The 17,110-nt window shown below is 52.8% G+C and overlaps 1 protein-coding gene across 1 annotated transcript in view; it reads right to left on the bottom strand.

Annotated features, from left to right (window-relative positions):
* Ripor3 (RIPOR family member 3) overlaps positions 1-17,110 on the bottom strand; it is a 63,621-nt gene that overhangs the window by 29,814 nt on the left and 16,697 nt on the right. The gene's annotated exons all lie outside the window — the stretch shown is intronic.

Here is a 17,110-nt window from a genome sequence, read left to right as displayed (position 1 = left end):
CCTGTCCACCCAGCAGCTGAGCTGTGAGGCCGGCAGCTCCCCCTCCTGGCCGGTAAGGCTAGTCCCCAATCTCCCCAGGGGATTGAGAATCGAGACTGAGAGAGAAGAACTGGAGCTGGGGTCCCTGGACTAACACGGTCTAGTCAGGATTTCCCGAGCAGCTGCTGACAAGCCCCAGGGACTGTTCCAGCATTGCTGATGTTTGCATCGGGCGCCACACACAAAGGGCCCCAACAATGGAAAGCAAGGTGGGGAGCTGGGGCGCTTGGAGAGACCCGTTGGCTCATTCAGCCAACTCTGTTGTGGCTGGCGTAAACCCCAAAGCTGCTGGTTGGGAACAGGTCTAGGGATCCCCGGGGAGGCCCTGATTTTGCAGAGAGCTCCTTGGGTGGAGCCAGCTGTCTGCAGGAGGCAAGGTGAGCAGTCAAGACCCACCGGACCCCCGGGTGGGGGAGCAGACACAGCAGTTCCCAAACCTTTGGTGGCAGCCAGGGCAGCGAGCGTCTTCTCTTTCCTTCCCCTTGCTGCCTGGATCTAGCTGGTACCTGGTGGTGCTGGGACCCCACAGACCAGTTGAAGGTGGCTTCTTGTGGACCTGCTTTCCCGACTCTGAGGACCCTGGGGACAGTCCTGGGCCTCTGCCCCCAGGTGCAGCCAAAGGAAGCAGAACTCCATCTGGCCATACTTGTCCTGTGTCACCACCCACCAGAAACCTGCAATTTCACCTCATTTAGAGGTAAAGTGGCTAAATTTAGCATGGCGGGCTTTCGGGGCTGGGTGCCTCTTATGTCTGAGTCCGTCACTTATGGTTGTTTTTTCTCTCCTAAGTGATGGCCAGGGCTTGAATTGCCTTTGGGGGTTTCAGAAATAGCTCCCTTGGTACGGCCTGAGAGGAACTGGTAAATCAGACCCGGAGGAGAATGAGCCTAAACAGGAGGGGCAGATGACCAAGAAGAACGCCTGGAACCAGACTGTCTGACCCAGAGGGGGCCCGAGGGAGCCAACCTCTCATTTTACCAAACACTCACACGATTTGCCTGGAAGAGCAAATAGAACTGGGCTCCTCCCCAGCTGAGCGGATCCACGGCTCCATCAAAGCCCTGCACTGGGTCTGCCCCAGGGCTTCTGCACTGCCAGCTCCTGTGCCCCCCGGATCTTTTCTTGAAGCCTCCTCTAAGCCTTCAGGTCTCATGGCTGAGGTCACTTCTTGCCAGAGGCCATCCTTGAGCAAGTCCTGACTGAAGAAGCCTCATCCCCCATTTTGCAACGTCCTTCCGTGGACTTGTTGCCGGCCAAGGCTCATTATATATTTCACAAGAATTTCTGCTCCCAGACTGGACCATTTCTGTCCCATGCACACCTCTGGGCATGCCTACTAGTGACTGGGTAGATATGTCTGAGATCTTTCCTTCCAGCTACTTGTTCAGTGAGCATGTACTGAGTACCTACTGTATGCAGACCTTGGGCATATAGTTGTCACTAGGCCACTAGGCTTGCCAATTCTACTAGACTAACCATCAGGAATCCTCCTGCCTCTTCCTTCCCGGAGCTGGGGTTGAAGCTGCATCCTGCCACACTTGGCTTCTGGGAGGGGGGAGTAAAAAATCCCAGAAAGAAAACCTGTTTCATTGAGTTTTGGGGTGGCAGTAGTTTGGTTTGGTTTTTTGAGAGTTGTTCTGTGTAGTGCTGGCTGTCCTGGACTTGCTCTGTAGATCAGCTGCATTAAAACTTAAAAAAAAAAAAAAATCCGACTGCCTCTGCCTCCTACATGCTGGGATTAAAGACATGTGCCACCACTGCCTGGCTCATCAGGTTTTTGATCCAGGGTCTTGCTAAGCAGTTCTGCCTAGAAGGCCCTAGATTCTAGTCCCTCTAACTTGCCATCCTGCTGCTTCCGGTTCTTGAGCACTGAGGTGCCAAGTGTGTGCCACCCCACCCGGGTGCTGAATTCTTTTAAGGGAAGCTCTGTTTAGAGCAGACGGTCTGTGAGTGTTTATGTCTAACAGGTGCTAAACACAGGCCTCAGCGAGAGCTCAGCACAGAGCTCCCGTCCCAGCTTTGCCCTAGCCTTGCCCCTGAATGAGCTGCCCTCCAGGATGGGCAGTGATGGGAGGAAAGACCAGGGATTCCTCTGCCCACCACAGTCCACAGCCCTGTCGCCTTCCAGCCCTGCTCAGCCTGTACCCGACCCTTGACTTGAAAAACTCAGGGACTCGCTAAGGGCCTGTACTGGGGTAGACAGGTGGAGGCAGGTCCCCTCGGTGGCTCCCACAGCCCACCTCAGAGAGTATGAGCACAGCCTTTCGTGGCTGAACCTGTGAAAGAGGGAACGGCCAGTGAAGTGTGGACCTCAAAGGTCCAGTGCCCTGGCAAAGCCTGCGTGTCTCCCCCGCAACTCTGCAGCCAGGAGTGTCCACCTTTCCCAGCCCACTCTAACCATCCCCGTCACCCCGGGGGCAACCGAGGCGACTTTAGACGCCCCTACACGTGAGAGTATAGATCGGTGGCAGAGTGCTTGAGGAGCATACGGAAGGCCCTGGATTCCAGTCCCTGTGCCACACACAAAAAAAAGAGCAAGATAAAGTAACATAAAATAACAGAAAATCCACCAGGCTTGCTATACCCAATGTGGGCAAGAGGCCTCCAGGGTCTCTCAACAGGAAATCACCGCAGCTCCCCAAGTGAGGGTCCTCGGCCTGTGACGGAGCACAGCTGCGTGGTGTTTGTAAATCTTGTCATTGTTGGACCAGCAGTTTCCAGCAGGGCCTTGCCCAAGCCAGCAATCCCAGGCGCTACCTCTAGGGTGCGCAGTGGAGCAGCAGAGGAAAAACTGGCTTTTCATGCCCGGCCACCCTTTACACACACAGTCATTTTACATGTATGAGTGTTTTGCAGTTTTTTTCCTGTGTACCGTGCATGGCTGGTGTCCACAGAGGTCAGAAGACGACACGAGATCCCTTGTAGCTGAAGTCACGCATGGTTGTGAGCTGCCATGTGGATGCTGGAAATTGAACCTAGATCCTCCCAAAGAGCAGCCAGAGCTCTTAAGGGCCGAGCCAACTCAACAGGCTCACCCCCACCCCTGTTATTTTATTTTCTCTTTGTTTTGAGTTTTTTGAGATGGGGTCTCTCTGTGGAGTTTGGCTGTCCTGGAGCGTGCTATGCAGACCAGCCTGGCCTCCAGCTCACAGAGATCCACCTGCCTCTGCCTCAGGAGTGCTGAGATCCCAGGCCTGTGCCACCACACCCGGCTCCATCCCTTATGCTTTAAGTGTTGGGGCACAAACAGGAGCATAAAAGTGATTAAAAAATAAACCCAAAGAGGGCTGGGGCGTAGCTCAAGATGCCGCCCCCATCTGCAAGGTCGTCCTGGTTTCCATCCCCTGTATCAAAACAACAAACAAAACCCATGACCGTGGCCAGGCAAGATGGCTCAGGGAGTAAAAGTGTTTGCTGCTGAAGGCTGGCGACCTGAGCTTCATCCCGGAACCCACGTAAACGTGGAAGGAGAGGACGGACCCCACAAAGTCGTCCTCTGACCTCCACACACACCATGCATGCATGCCACCCCCGAGGTAACAACTGAAAGAACATTAAACCCTAGACCTGCGGGTTATCTCAGTGCACACGACACGCAACTACATTTGGGTAAGCAAAACAAGACACTGCTTTTCCAGAAATTCCTAAGTGACATTTGTGACACTAAGCATGTGATATTTTTGCATCTGTTTGTTTTTCTAAAAAAATAAAATACAATTTTTCTAGTTTTTTTCCATGCAAATAAACAAGCTATTACCCTTGGTTTAGTCAAGGCATGAGGTGAGACAAGATGGGTAGGCACAGGTGCTCATGACAGGAGTGTATTAATTCATTTAATATATGTGTGTGTGTGTGTGCGCGCGCACGCAGTGGTTTTATTGCCAAGTATATTGATTAGGTATTTCTTTTTTCTCTTTAAGACAAGGTGTCTCTACAAAGCCCTAGCTATCCTGAAACTCACTATGTAGACCCATATGGACTCAAACTCACAGAGATCCAACCTCTGCCCTCCAAGTGTTGGGATCAAAGGCTTGTGCCACACTGCCCAGCCTCTGATTGGGTATTTATTTTTATAAGAATTTTGCAAACTGGGCACAGTGACACACACCTATAATCCCAGCACTTGGGGAGGCAGAGGCAGGCGGATCTCTGTGAGTTTGAGGCCAGCCTGCTTTACAAAAGGAGTCAAGGACAGCCAAGGCTACACAGAGAAACCTTGTCTCAAAAAACCAAACCATAACAAGAATTTTACAAGTCGATGTGGTCATGCGTGCCTGCCTATAACCCTATCCTCGAGAGGTAGAGGGAGGCAGGGACTTCAGGGCCACCCTCGGCCACACAGCAATATCTGAGATCAAAAGTTCAGTGCTCACCACCAATGTCCCTTTCTGCTTCTAAAAAACAAGTCACCAGGCCTGGGGAGACAGCTCCGTGCAAGCGTGAGGACTGAGCTCGGCTCCCCAGAACCCACATGAATCTGGTTAGAGCAGCCACAGCATCCCATGCTCCTACAGTCAGATGGATTGCCGAGGCAGGAGGTGCCCTGGCAGTTTGGAGACCAAGGGTGTACACAGCGAGAAAGAGCAGAGAGAGCCTGTCTCCAACAAGGCGGGCGAGGACTATCACACACGGGGTGTCTTCTGACGTCTACCGGTGGGCTGTGGCACACGCGTGCCTGCACTCATATGGGAACACTCTCGCACTCACCAGCTGCTGTCACAGGGAGGCGAAGATTGACACAAGACAACCATTTCTGGCCACTGTGAGGCCAGCAGGACTCAGCCTGTGGGCACTAGTCCCAAACAGCCTGATGGTGCCATCTGAGCGAGTTTGTGCTGGAGGCTCAGGTGGACAAGGACCTCAGTAGCGAGGCACAGGGCCTGACAGTTCCAGCCTGTTCTTACTGTCCCGCCCCAGCCATTACCTGGCTGTCCATCCCCAGTGCCCTACACTTCTCCACGCTCCAGGGTCCAGGGCCCCGAAGCCAGCCTATTGTTTGCTGACCAAGGCTGTTCACAGGAAGTGTGAGCCATCTGGTCCCTCCACAGTAAACAACTCCCAAGAACTGAGACAGCCTGCTCTGGATTTTCTGTCCAGTGAGATGTTTCTTTCTCGTCCTGGAGGAGAGAGGCTGGCCTAGAACCTAGGTCCCAGCCTAAGAGCCACCCTGGCCTAGAGCAATCTGCACAGGGAAGTGGGGACAGATGTGCCTTCCATCTCTCTTCTCATTTTCCTTCCTCAGAGACTATACCAGATGGTCAATTCACCTTCCCAATATCGTCATTTCCTCCCAAAGAGACAGAATATTTTCTAGAACTCAGCGTTCTCTGTATATGGGGGTAGATGTTGTTTTGGGGGTGCAGGAGAAGGAACTGAGAACCTCACATCTTCAGGACAAGCACTCCAGCTTTTAGAACCCAAACCTCTATTTCCAACAAAGGAGACACCTACTGGTCACCCCCAATAATGCATCCTTGCTCCACCAACAGGAGGGGAAAAAACCCAGCAAAAACCGCCTACCCAAGGGAGGGTGTGGCTCGGAGTGAGGTCAGTGGGTCCCAAGCACAGGACAGATGTGTGCGGCTGAACAGTTTGGGCTGAAACCATAATCCTGGAATTTCCAAAGTATTACAGAACATTCTAGGCTGACTTTAGAGTGCGGCGCAGGAGCTGTGTATCAATTAGTCCTCTGTTTGCCAAACATTCCTGCCTGGGTCTCCCAGGAGATGACTTCGTTGAGAATTTGTGGTGGCTGAGTGGAAATCAACAGAGGAAGAAGGTTTGCTCAGAGAGGGGGTAGATTCCGCCAGGAGGGAGAGTACTGAAGTGTGTGTGTGTCAAAGGGCACGCTTCGGTTCTCCCTTCCACTGTGCTTGAGACAGGGTCTCATGGCTGCCTTGGACTAGCTCGCACACCGCCCTCCATCGCTCCGCCGGAGCCCTGAGAGGATGGTGTCCACTCCTGTATCTGGCTTAACTGGAGTCCGAGGCTGGCAGCAAGGGTCTTCACCCTTGTTTGACAAGTGCCTAACCTTACGGCACCATCTGCTCAGCCCTGTCACTAAACTTTGAGTTTCTGTGAAAAGGGGAAAATGACATCTGGGGACAAACTAGAATCTGAGGCTCTCTGTAAACAGTGGAGGGGGTTACAGCAAAACCTTTCCCGTGGGCTCCCAGCTGACGCACCCACTCCCTGAAGCCCTGTGCCAGCAAAGCTTCCAGGGAAACGAAGAACTAGACCACCGCCTGCAGGGGGGGGGAGGGGGAGGCAGCAGTTTGAGGATAGCTGAGAGGTGTTTGTTTTGTTTTATTTGGGGTTTATCTTACTATGACGTCATGGCTCGTCTGGATGTGTAAACCAGGCTGTGTGTCCATATACACGCTTCTACACGAGTAATAACGATAAAATTATAATAAATGAAGCTCGGGGTGTGCGGGCTCACTCCTATGATCCCAACACTTGGCAGGCTGAGGTGTGAGGAGTCTCATGAGTTTGGGTCCAGCCTGGGCTATAGAGTGAGACTTTGTCTCAAACAATACCAAATTAACAAGTCAAACTGAGTCTGGGAGCCTAGCTTATAGCCAAGCTAATCTAGAGGTTGAGGCAGGAGGATCCTAAGTTTAACAGTTTGGTAAACACAGGAAGACCCTGTCCCTGGATAAAGTTTAAAACCTGGGTGGCTGTGGGTATCCATGTCTTTTTTTTTAAGATGTATTTATTATTTATGCAATATTGTGCCTGCTTGTGTGCCTGCACGCCAGAAGAGGGCACCAGATCTCACTATAGATGGTCGTGAGCACCATGTGGGTGCTGGGAATTGAACTCAGGACCTTTGGAAGAGCAGCCAGTGCTCTTAACCCTCTGAGCCATCTTTCCACCCGAGTAGCCATATCTTAGTGGCGGAATGCTTATCTATCATGCATAGACCCGGGACTTAATAACTTAGTAGTAGCTGAGCCTGTACACACCTGTAAAATAGAATCAGGAGTTCAAGGCCAACCTGAGCTACATAGTGAGATCGAGGCTAGCCTGAGCTACATGAGACCTGTCTCAAAACAAACAACACAAACCCCAATTAAAAGGAAGGAAAGAAAGAAAGAAAAGAAAGAGAGGGATAAAGGAATAGAGGGATGTGTTTCAGCTCATTAGCTATGACAACATGGGATGGGGAGAGTTGGGAGGGAGCGAGGCTGCTGCCCGCTCTTGGCACTGGCATGAGGTGTACACAGATGTGGATTCACTGAGCTGTTCCAATGGTTCCCTCTGGCAAGCATGGACCCTTGCGTGGACAAGTACCCAATCCAAAGCCCACACCCCGTCTCGCCCTTCCCACTGCTCGCTGTTCTGATCCAGTGCCCTGGACTTTATTGCTTTTCCTGCCTAAGGCGGTGGCTCTGCTTGGCCCGCTGGTAGTTCCTGCAAATGCTGAGCTGAGCTGGAGTCTGGCCACCTCACAGGCAGTTTTCCAGAGATGAATCCCCTTGAGCCTCAGCTGGCCAGAGGCAGATCCTTCCCTTCCAGGGAGAGCCATGAGGGCCGGGCTTCTAGTGGGAGGCGGGGCTGCCATGGGTGCCAAGAGCCCTGGCCAGGGGCCTGCAGATCTGGACCCCAGTGGCTCACTCCAGCTGCCTGTCAGAGCCATGCTGCTAGAAGGTGATGTGGGGACAGAAACACAGCAGCACTGCCCCTCACCATGGGCCCCTGGCACAGTCGCAGACTCTCAAGGCTGGCTCGTCCCAGGCTGGATGGCTCCTGAGCTAAGGAGGCTTTCCCAGCTATGGAGGAAAGTCATGGACCTGCCCCCAACACAGTGGGGTCTGTGTGGGGAAGGCTGACATTTGGGCCCATGTGCTCGTCAAGCAGTAGAAAGACAATGAAAGAATCCTCCAGAGGAGCCAGTGCGGTGGTGCATGTGTGTAGACCCAGCACTCAGGAGGCTAAAACAGGAGGACTGATGTGAATTTGAAGCCGGCCAAGGGCTACCTGGTGTCTTGGGTGGGAGACAAGGTGAGGCCTTAGAGAGGTTGGTTTAGTGGGTTAAGTATTCATGAAGACTTGAGTTTGATCCCCAGAACCCATGTTTAAAAAAAAAAGTCAGGCATAGTGGCAGTGTGTGCTTATGATCCAGAGGCTAGAGGGAAACCAGCTCACTGGAGCTGTGGCCACCCAGCCTAGTCTAACCAGTGAATTCCAAGCAAAAAGACACATTGTCAAAAAAAAAAACAAAAACAAAACATATATACATACTTGTTACCTGAGGAGCAACGCATGTAACTTCTGGTGTTCATAAATATGCACACACATGTACACTCACACACACACATACACTTCAAAACCAGGCTCATGCCTGCAATCACAGCGCTTTGGAAGAGGGTGCAAGAGGATCAGGTCACCTTCAGCCATAGAATGAGTTCCCGGCTAAGCAGAGCACATACACACACACTCAGCCAAACCCTCGTACACATAAAATCAAAATCAAGTATTTAAGAAAAAGAGAACAAGGAAAAGACATCTGCAACAATGGGAAAAGGAAAGTAAGAGAAAAAGTTTCAAGTGTGTCATCTTACACACTGTGGGTATCGGCATGGGTCCTGGGCTGGGCTGGGGGGCTGTACAAGACAAGCAGTTCCCCTGACGAATAAACAAACAAGCCGGCGCGGTGGCGCATGACTGTAATCCCAGCACTCTGGGAGGCATAGGCAGGCAGACTGCTGTGGGTTCGAGGCCAGCCTGGTCTACAAAGCCCACAGAGTGTGTACAAAGGCTACACAGAGAAACCCCGTCTCGAAAAGCCAAACAAGCAAGCAAGCCAAGGTTGCAGGCATCTGAGTCTCCCATCGGGGAGACTCCAGCCCCAATCACCTCCAAAGAGCTCCAAAGAGCTCCGTCCCAGCACCATCATGCTGTGGGGTGCTGAGTACATGGACTTCGGGACGTCAGTACATGATCTGGAACCTGAGGGTGGCACAGACACTCGGGTGGCACCAGGTCCCTGCAGCATCAGGCGTAGAGTGCTGGGCTCAGAGGTGAGCTCCACACTGCCCAGCTTTCGTCTCCATTTTTAAAAACAAGGGCGCCCCACCCCCGGGGAGAGATCTTTTTAATTTTCTGACATAATATTTTATACCCTCCGACTTTGTTCCCCTGACTTTAACTTTTTACCTTGCACCTCTGACCTTACACCCCCTGACCTTGGCCCCTGTCTCAGTGTGTGCTGCTTCTCCGTAATGAACTACGTGACCCTCTTCCCACTCCACACTTTTTGTTTTTCTTTGAGATGGGGTCTCACCCTGTAGATCTAACCTGGCCTCAACCTCTCAGTGATCCTCCTGCCTCAGTGTCCTGAATACCAAGATTCCTATCGTGCCCCACTCTGCCCAGCCCTGAGCGTCCACCTGGCAATTCAAACTTGTCAGAAGTGAGCCAGTGGTATCCTCGTCCTGTCAGAGCGTGACGGCGGGGGTAGGGGTGAATGGCTCTCTTTTCAGCTACTCTTATAGGGGACATGGCTACACCCCACCCTTTCGCCCCTGAGATGGGCTAAGCAACCAGCAGCCTACCTGAGGGAACCCCAATTGTCACTCACAAGGTACCCTCAACAAATGTCCTGGGTCTAGCACTGTGAGTATCACAGGCCACACTGCTCTTTATGTCAACTCACTCTCCCAAGTTAAGTGTGTCCCGGAAGGCTGCATGTCACTGCCGAGTCAGCATCTTCCCACTGACATCCTACAGATCACAGAAGCTCTCACGCTCAGTGTGTGTCCAGGACACACCCAGCCACCAGAGCCTCTGTGGTCTCAGAGAAGAGCTGGGCATCTGAAGCCACAGTAGCCACAAAGGGACTTTCAAACCCACACAATCAGGCCCCAATGATCCTTGGGAGAGGGAATCAGGCGATGGTGCGTCACTGATAATTAACATCCTCCTATCTCTCTACCACTTTCTCATGTCACTTCCCTGTCCCTTATCTAAAAGTGTCACCACCCTGTCCCAGCTGTCGGTCCCTAATATTTTTTGGTGACTGTTTTGTTTTATGTGACAGAGGTCTTGCTATGTGGCCATGGCTGGCCTTGAACTCAGGCAGTGGGGGAGGGGGGACCCACACCATCCGCACAGCTCATCTGGGTTGGCAGTTTTACCCACCGAGTCACCTCAGCAGCCCAAGCCTTGGATTTAAATAGCAGAGGTGGGTTTGAGGTGTGGCTCCATGGGTAGGAGGCTTGTCTAACAGGCACAAAGCCCTGGATCCTGTCTCCTGCACTGCATTCAGGGTGTGGTGGTTCACACCTGTGATCCTAGCCTTCAGGAGGTGGAGACAGGAGGGTTAGGCTTTCAGGGTCATCCTGGGCAACGCAGCAAGTTGGAGGCCAGCCTGGACCACAGTGAGGCCCCATCTATCTTGAAAAGAAAAAACGTTGGTTCGGGTTTGCCAGGAAAAGATAGTCAGGGCCCCAAGAAATGGCGGGGCACTTCCGGGGCTTAGAAATCATTCCCTAGGAGCAACCGCTGCCCCACCCGGAGCCCCCGAAACACAGGGGAGAGTGAGAAAGCGAGGGAGCAATACGCTGTGGTCGCTTTAAGTACACTTTAAGTACATCAAGATGGGCACACTGACGCCAGCTGCTGGGAGCAAGTCTGGAAGGAGTCGGGGCTGTTAAACTCGCAGACCACTCTCTTCTCACAGGAAAAATATTTATTTCATCGAGCCCTGCTTTTGGAAAGCTGCGGCTGGAACAGCGCACATCGATTTAGCAGAGTTTTGGCTATGGCTGGGTTTTGTCTGCCTCCGGTCTCTGTGTGGGCTGTGTGCGTGGTGTGTGTGTGTGTGTGTGTGTGTGTGTGTGTGTTTGTGTTCATGCACAGCATACTCTCCCACTAGTAAGCAATCAGCTAGAGGACAGCCAGAGCAGGCAGCACGCTGCTCCCTGTGAGCCAGAGAGCAAGAGCTGGGAACCGAGCTGTCCTCAGATGCCTGGAAACAAGCATTCTCTTTTGACCTGAAACACTTTCTGCTCTTTCTCTCCTCCACTCCCCCACCCCACCCCAGTCTGAGAGAAAAAGTACTGCTGGGCTTGGTGGCACATGCCTTTAATCCCAGCCCTTGTAAAGCAGAGTTAGGGTAGTCTGTGAGTTTGACCCTAGGGGCCAGTCAGAGATACACATACAGAGATAAGACCCTGTCTCAAAAAGGACAACAAGAACAAAACAAACAAACAAACAGGAACACAGACACGCATGGGGAAGTAAGTTAAAACCAGGGCCAGGCTCCCACATCTATCACCTGGCACCCAGGGGCCTGAGGCAAGGAGGCTGGGAAGCCATGGCCAGCTTGCACTACCATTAAAACCCTGTCTCAGGGGACAGGAGAGATGGCCTGGTGGTTAAGACCACTTGTTCTTGCAGGGGACCTGGGTTCGATTCTCAGCACCCACATAGCGGTTTACAACTATCCCTAACTCCGGTTCCAGAGAATCCGGCGACCTCCGAAGGAACCAACACAGATACATGCATATGTACATATACAAACAAACAAACAAACAAACAAACAAACAAACAGGAAAACGTCTGGCTGGGTCTGGCAACACTGGCCTCTCATTCTTTGAATGATCTGCTCTATCTGGGAATCACCGCTCTAACCAAAACCAAGCTTAAACGTTTCCTACAAGTGAGGAGGAGGAAGACGATTCTGTTCTGGTGGACCACAAGGCGGGGGGCAGGTATCTTAGGGTCTTTGGGGACTCGCAGGCTGAGTCCTGGGGGACTGGCCTGCTGCAACCTTTGCTCAAAGCTTCCTGTGAAGCAGTGTATGGCCAGCCCAGTCTGACCACTGGCACTAGTCTGTGACCAGAGTTAGGGCCTGCAGACAAACTCCTCAGCAGAGTCCCCACAGCAGCCAGGTGGAGAAGGCAAGGTCCTCTCTGCACTGTGCTCAAGGACACTGGGGCCCTCACAGCCAAGTTCACAGTGGCAGGAAGAGCCTCGGAGGATCAGCCTGGCTCTTAATGTATCCACTCTGACCTTCTTGGGAGTTCTAAATTTAGCCAAACAAGTTCTTCCAGCCTCATTGATGACGCCGGCACATTGTTACAGGATCAAACCCTCTTCCTGGTGTGGAAGTAATAAAAGAACGAGGCTGTTTGCCGAAGCCAGCTTGCTGACCGCCATCTGACATGGCCCCTCAGCCCCTCCTGGTGATGAATGTGTGGTTATTGACTTCTTGGGGACAGCGATCGAAACATTTCCTGAAACGGAGTCTAAATGTCACCTGTGAGTAAGTCAGAGATCTGGGCACTGTGGCTCTCGCCCGTAATCCCAACACTTGGGGAGCTGAGGCAGGAGGATTGCCACAAGTTCCAGGCCAGCTGAGGCTACATTGCGAGCTTGAGGCCAACCTGGACTAAAGAGTGAAATAATGTCTCAAAACACTGAAATGAAAAGATAAGAAACCTTGGGACTCCCTGGGAATCAACGTTCTAACCAAAATCAAGCTTAAACTTTTCCTACAAGTTTAAGGAAGCAGATAATGCTGTTGACAAGGCAGGCAGGCAACTCAGGGTCCTTGAGGACTCGCAGGCTGAGTTCTGGGCGACTGACCTATCCGCACTCCTTTCTCAAAGCCTCCTATGGAGCAACAAAAGTCCCATGCAGTCTGGTCACCAGCACTGCAGAGTTCTCAGACACTGGACCCAGTAGAGAGCATGCACTCCCTACTCACAAACATGGCATCCGATTGTGTCCAGTCCTAAAGGATGAGCCAGGACTTCAGCCTCCCTTCCTCAGGAATGTGAACCCGGAGTCAGGGAAAGGCATTCCAGCTGAGTTCATTCCTGAGAGTAAGGTGCAGGGACTCACAGAAGGATGTGTGCGGAGAAGGAGAGAGTGCTGTGTGACTCTGGCTTCCAGTGAGCTGTGAGCGACAAGCTTGATCAAACCCTCCCCGTCTCCCCCCCCCAAAAAGCCACTGTTTCCTTTCTGTTGCTGGGACAAACACCCTGAGGAAAGATCACACCCTCAGTGGAGAGCAGAGAGAGAACAAACCACAGCTCCTTGCTCTGTTTGCGCTCCGGTAGCTTTGCTCCTCTTTTATAGCTCAGGACCCTCTGCCTAGGGCATGGTGCCTCCCAGAATGGCTGGACCTCCATCAGTGAACAGTCAAGCCAAATGCCTACAGACATGCCCACAGGCCAACCTGATCCAGACAATTCACTGAGACTCTCTTCCCTGGTGACTCTATAGATTGTGTCAAGGTGACAGTTAAAATGAACCCATTAGACCCCTCAGTTACACGAGCCAACTAGTTCTTCAGGTGAACTTTTCTGGATTTTCTGGGCCTAAATGTTTTCTCTATCCCAAAGAAATCTCTAGAGCTCTGTGGAATGAGCGAGGCCCTTCTTAGCCTGAATTTAGTTTTGCCTTTAGACGTTTTTAAAGTTTTATCTATTTTTGTGTGTGTGTGCTTGCTTGCCTGTACAGACACACCATGCACATGGCAGGTGCCCACAGAGGCCAGAAGAGGGCATGAAATTCCATGAAACTGAAGTCACAGGTGGGAGTGGGCTGCCAGGTGGGTGCTGAAAACCAAACCTGGGACCTATGCCAGAGCAGCCAATGCTCTTAACTGCCGAGCCATCTCTCTAGACCCTATTTTTTTTTTTTTTTTTTTTTTTTGGTTTGCTTTGTTTTCTCTATTGTGAGACAGGGCTTGAGCTCCTGATCCCCCTGTCTGGATTTCCACAAATGCTGGGCTGACAGGTGCGCACCGCTGTGGCCAACGCTAAGGAGAATCTTGTTTGCTTGAGATTCTGACTCACGGGATACAAGCAAACCTCAAGCTGAATCCAGGAGATGTTCTTGCATGTCCCAAGTGACCTGACCCCCTCCCTCCCGATGGCACTTGAAGGAGAGACAAAGAGGTTTAGGAACACAACGTCCTTCGTCAACCCTTTCCAGCCTCAGAACTGCTGTTCTCGCTGTCTCTGAGAATCCAGGACAGAGGGTGAAACTGAGCACTACAGAGATCACAGGGCCTCAGGGGTGTGGGAGTGGGCCACGGGATGCCGGGAGAGAAGTGGGAGGCAGGGTCCAGGCGTGCCCACCCTTCCCCGGCCTCATGCAGCACAGCTGCGGTCCTCGGCGGAGTGAGTGTGAGGCATTGAGCTTGCACCATTTTATTGGAGTGAGGCCCGGTGCTGGGCCTCCTTTCACTACACACTACCCTACTGTCCTGACTGCCAGGCCTCCACGGAGCTACATTTGTCCGTGCCTTACTCTTCCAACTGCTTCTCCCATCAATGGCCCCTCCAGGTTTGACCTGTGAGAAGTCCCCGGAACTGACTGTGGAGGCGGGAAGGGTTCAGCCACAAACTTGATCCTTCTCCGGCCTCCTCTAGCCCCCAGGGAAGCGTGGGTGGGTCCCACACAACCCAGGAGCAGCTGCTTTGGTCATCAGAGGCCCCAAAGAATGAACTTTCAGGAAAGAAAGAGAAACTAAATAGATTTGCAAATAAACTTCCCAGACCTGGGGCCACAGCCCAGTGCGTCAGCAGCCCCACGAAAAGAAGAAAAGTAAATTTCTGAATACAATCAATAATAATGACCGCTGGACACGCCAGTAAGACTGGGATGAGCGTCAAGTACCAGGCTGTGCTAGAATCCCACCATGGCTCACAGCATGGCTCAGAGGGGATGTGCCAAGGCTCAGGGAGGTGCTAGGTCACACTAGGGCCAACCTTGGGCTTGAGCCTGGGCATTGGGCTTCTCAGGTAGGACTGTCCTGTCCTTGGGGGCATGCTGTCTCCAGCAATGAGACCCACCACCTTGTACTTCTCCGGCTTCTATTGGGGGCACCCCTGCTCACAGGGACTCCTCTCCTAGACGTATTACTGTTGGTTTTCCATGCTCCAGTGTCCCCCATGGGCTCCCAGGGGGTCGGCAGCACCAGCTCCAGGTGGAGTCTCACCCTCACCCCTCCAGCTCCCTGCCGTGTGATTTGAATACAGTTAATTCCCCTCCGAGACCCACCCGAGGTTATCACCCATGTCCCAAGGAGACTTCCAGCTTAGTGCGGAAGTGAGGGTGACAGAGTCAGGCCAGGTATTCCCGTGTGACAGCCTGACCTCCCTGACCTCTGCAGCCCTGGCCTCCCAAGTGCATCCAGTCCTTTCTGCCCGTGGACCTCACCCTCAGCACCCCATCCAGAGCTGCTCTGGGCCCAGGTGTGAGCATTCTCTAGTGGCTGTCGTCTTCCTCTCCTGTGGCAATGCCCAGAGAGTAGACAAGATGTCCCAGGGCGGTAACAGGCACCAGACTCCCCAGGCCTGGGGGGGTCAGCTGTATCCACAGGGATCCCCTCCTTCTGACAGGGTCCCATAAGGACACAGATTAGATCAACACTCTAAGCTCGTGAGAGAGCGCTCAGCACCAGCTGTCCTCAGTGATTGCCTTCCCTCCAACACATGCCACACAGGGCTGCTGCCTGGGGACTCCTTCTGGACCGCCCTCTGGGCGCCTGAGAGAGACTTCTCCCTCTCTCTTTCTCTCTCTCTCTCTCTCTCTCTCTCTCTCTCTCTCTCTCTTTCTCGCTCTCATTTTCAAGACAGGGTTTCTCTGTGTAATCCTGGCTGTCCTGGAACTCGCTTTGTAGACCAGGCTGGCCTCGAACTCAGAGCGATCCACCTGTCTCTGCCTCCCCGAGTGCTGGGATTACAGGTATGCGTCACCGTGCCCGGCAGGACACAGATTTGAAAGGATGCCAGTTCCTTCTGGATTCTTTTTTTATTTTTTTTTAAAGATTTTTATTATGTATACAATGTGTGTTTGTATGTACACCTGCACGCCCAAAGAGGGCTCCTGATTTCATTTTTGATGGTTGTGAGCCACCATGTGGTTGCTGGGAATTGAATTCATGACCCCTGGAAGAGCAGCCAGTGCTCTTAACCTCTGAGCCACCTCTCCAGCCCCCCTTCTGGATTCTTAAGGCTTTGTTTTTGTTGGATTTTCTACATTTTAAATATCTCATCTTGTCAAGTAGCCTATATTGACCTCAAACTCTCCATACTTCCCCTCTGCTCCCTCCCAAATGCTGGGACCACAGGCCTGTGCTGTCACCCTTGAACATCTCAGAGTCGGCTGCGCTTAGGCCTTCCACGGCGAAGAGTCTAAGGAACAAGGTATCCGGAATGTTCTATGCATCCATCCCACCTTCCCCTGAAAGACTTTCACCAGTGGTGCTTTCCTTGGGAGTCACAAAGTTCGCTCCCACCGGCCCCTCAAGGGAAGTTCCAGGACCTCCACTCCCGCCCAGAGGTCCTTCCCGGCTCTGTGCACTAGCCCCTGACTCAGGGTCACTGGACCCTGCTCAGACAACATGAGGGCAACATCCGGCTCTGAGAGACATCCTTTCCCTGGCAGCCAGGGCAGCAGAGGTTCCTGAGTCACACAGACCCAGAGACAAGCCTAGCCCGCCACTTTCTGGCTTTGCGACCACAGACAAATCCCTTAACCTCTCTGCGTTTCTTTTTCTCTTCTGTGAACGGGGGATGCTGACATTGCCTACCGTGCTGACTGTCTGAGAGTGCCAGGATGGATGCCAGCTGCAGCAGATGGCAGGCACACCCTAGTGCCCTGGCCTTCTCCCTTAGATGGGCTTAGAATAGGGTGAGAGGGCGTGCTCAGGACCTTTGCTTTCTCTGCCATGAAGTCCTCACACCTGTTGAAGGCACCCTCAGCTTGGGGCTCCCCCTGTCAGTCCCTGGAGAGCTGTCTGCTTATCCACCCACAGGTGGCGTATCTCCTTCTCAGGGCACAGGTGGGGAGACTGAGGCTGGGCCTTTGCCCGATGCCTATAGTCAGCTCGCAGAGGCTTCTGGCCACACCATTCTGGACCTCAGTGTTAAGGAAAAGGCATTCCACATGGTCGGTAGCAACTCCCACCTCCAGCGCAGCCTTTCACGGAATTGCCTCCCCCTGCCAACCCTTCCCCTGCCAGCCTCCCCCTGCCAGCCTTCCCCCTGCCAGCCTCCCCCTGCCAACCTTCCCCTGCCAACCTTCCCCCTGTCCTGCCAGCCTC

This window comes from Psammomys obesus, unplaced genomic scaffold (assembly GCF_907164565.1).
Source record: "Psammomys obesus unplaced genomic scaffold, mPsaObe1.curated_primary_1811, whole genome shotgun sequence".
NCBI classification, from domain to species: Eukaryota; Metazoa; Chordata; class Mammalia; order Rodentia; family Muridae; genus Psammomys; species Psammomys obesus.
The sequence above is the reverse complement of the archived record's forward strand: the minus strand, read 5'-3'. Positions and strand labels throughout refer to the sequence as shown.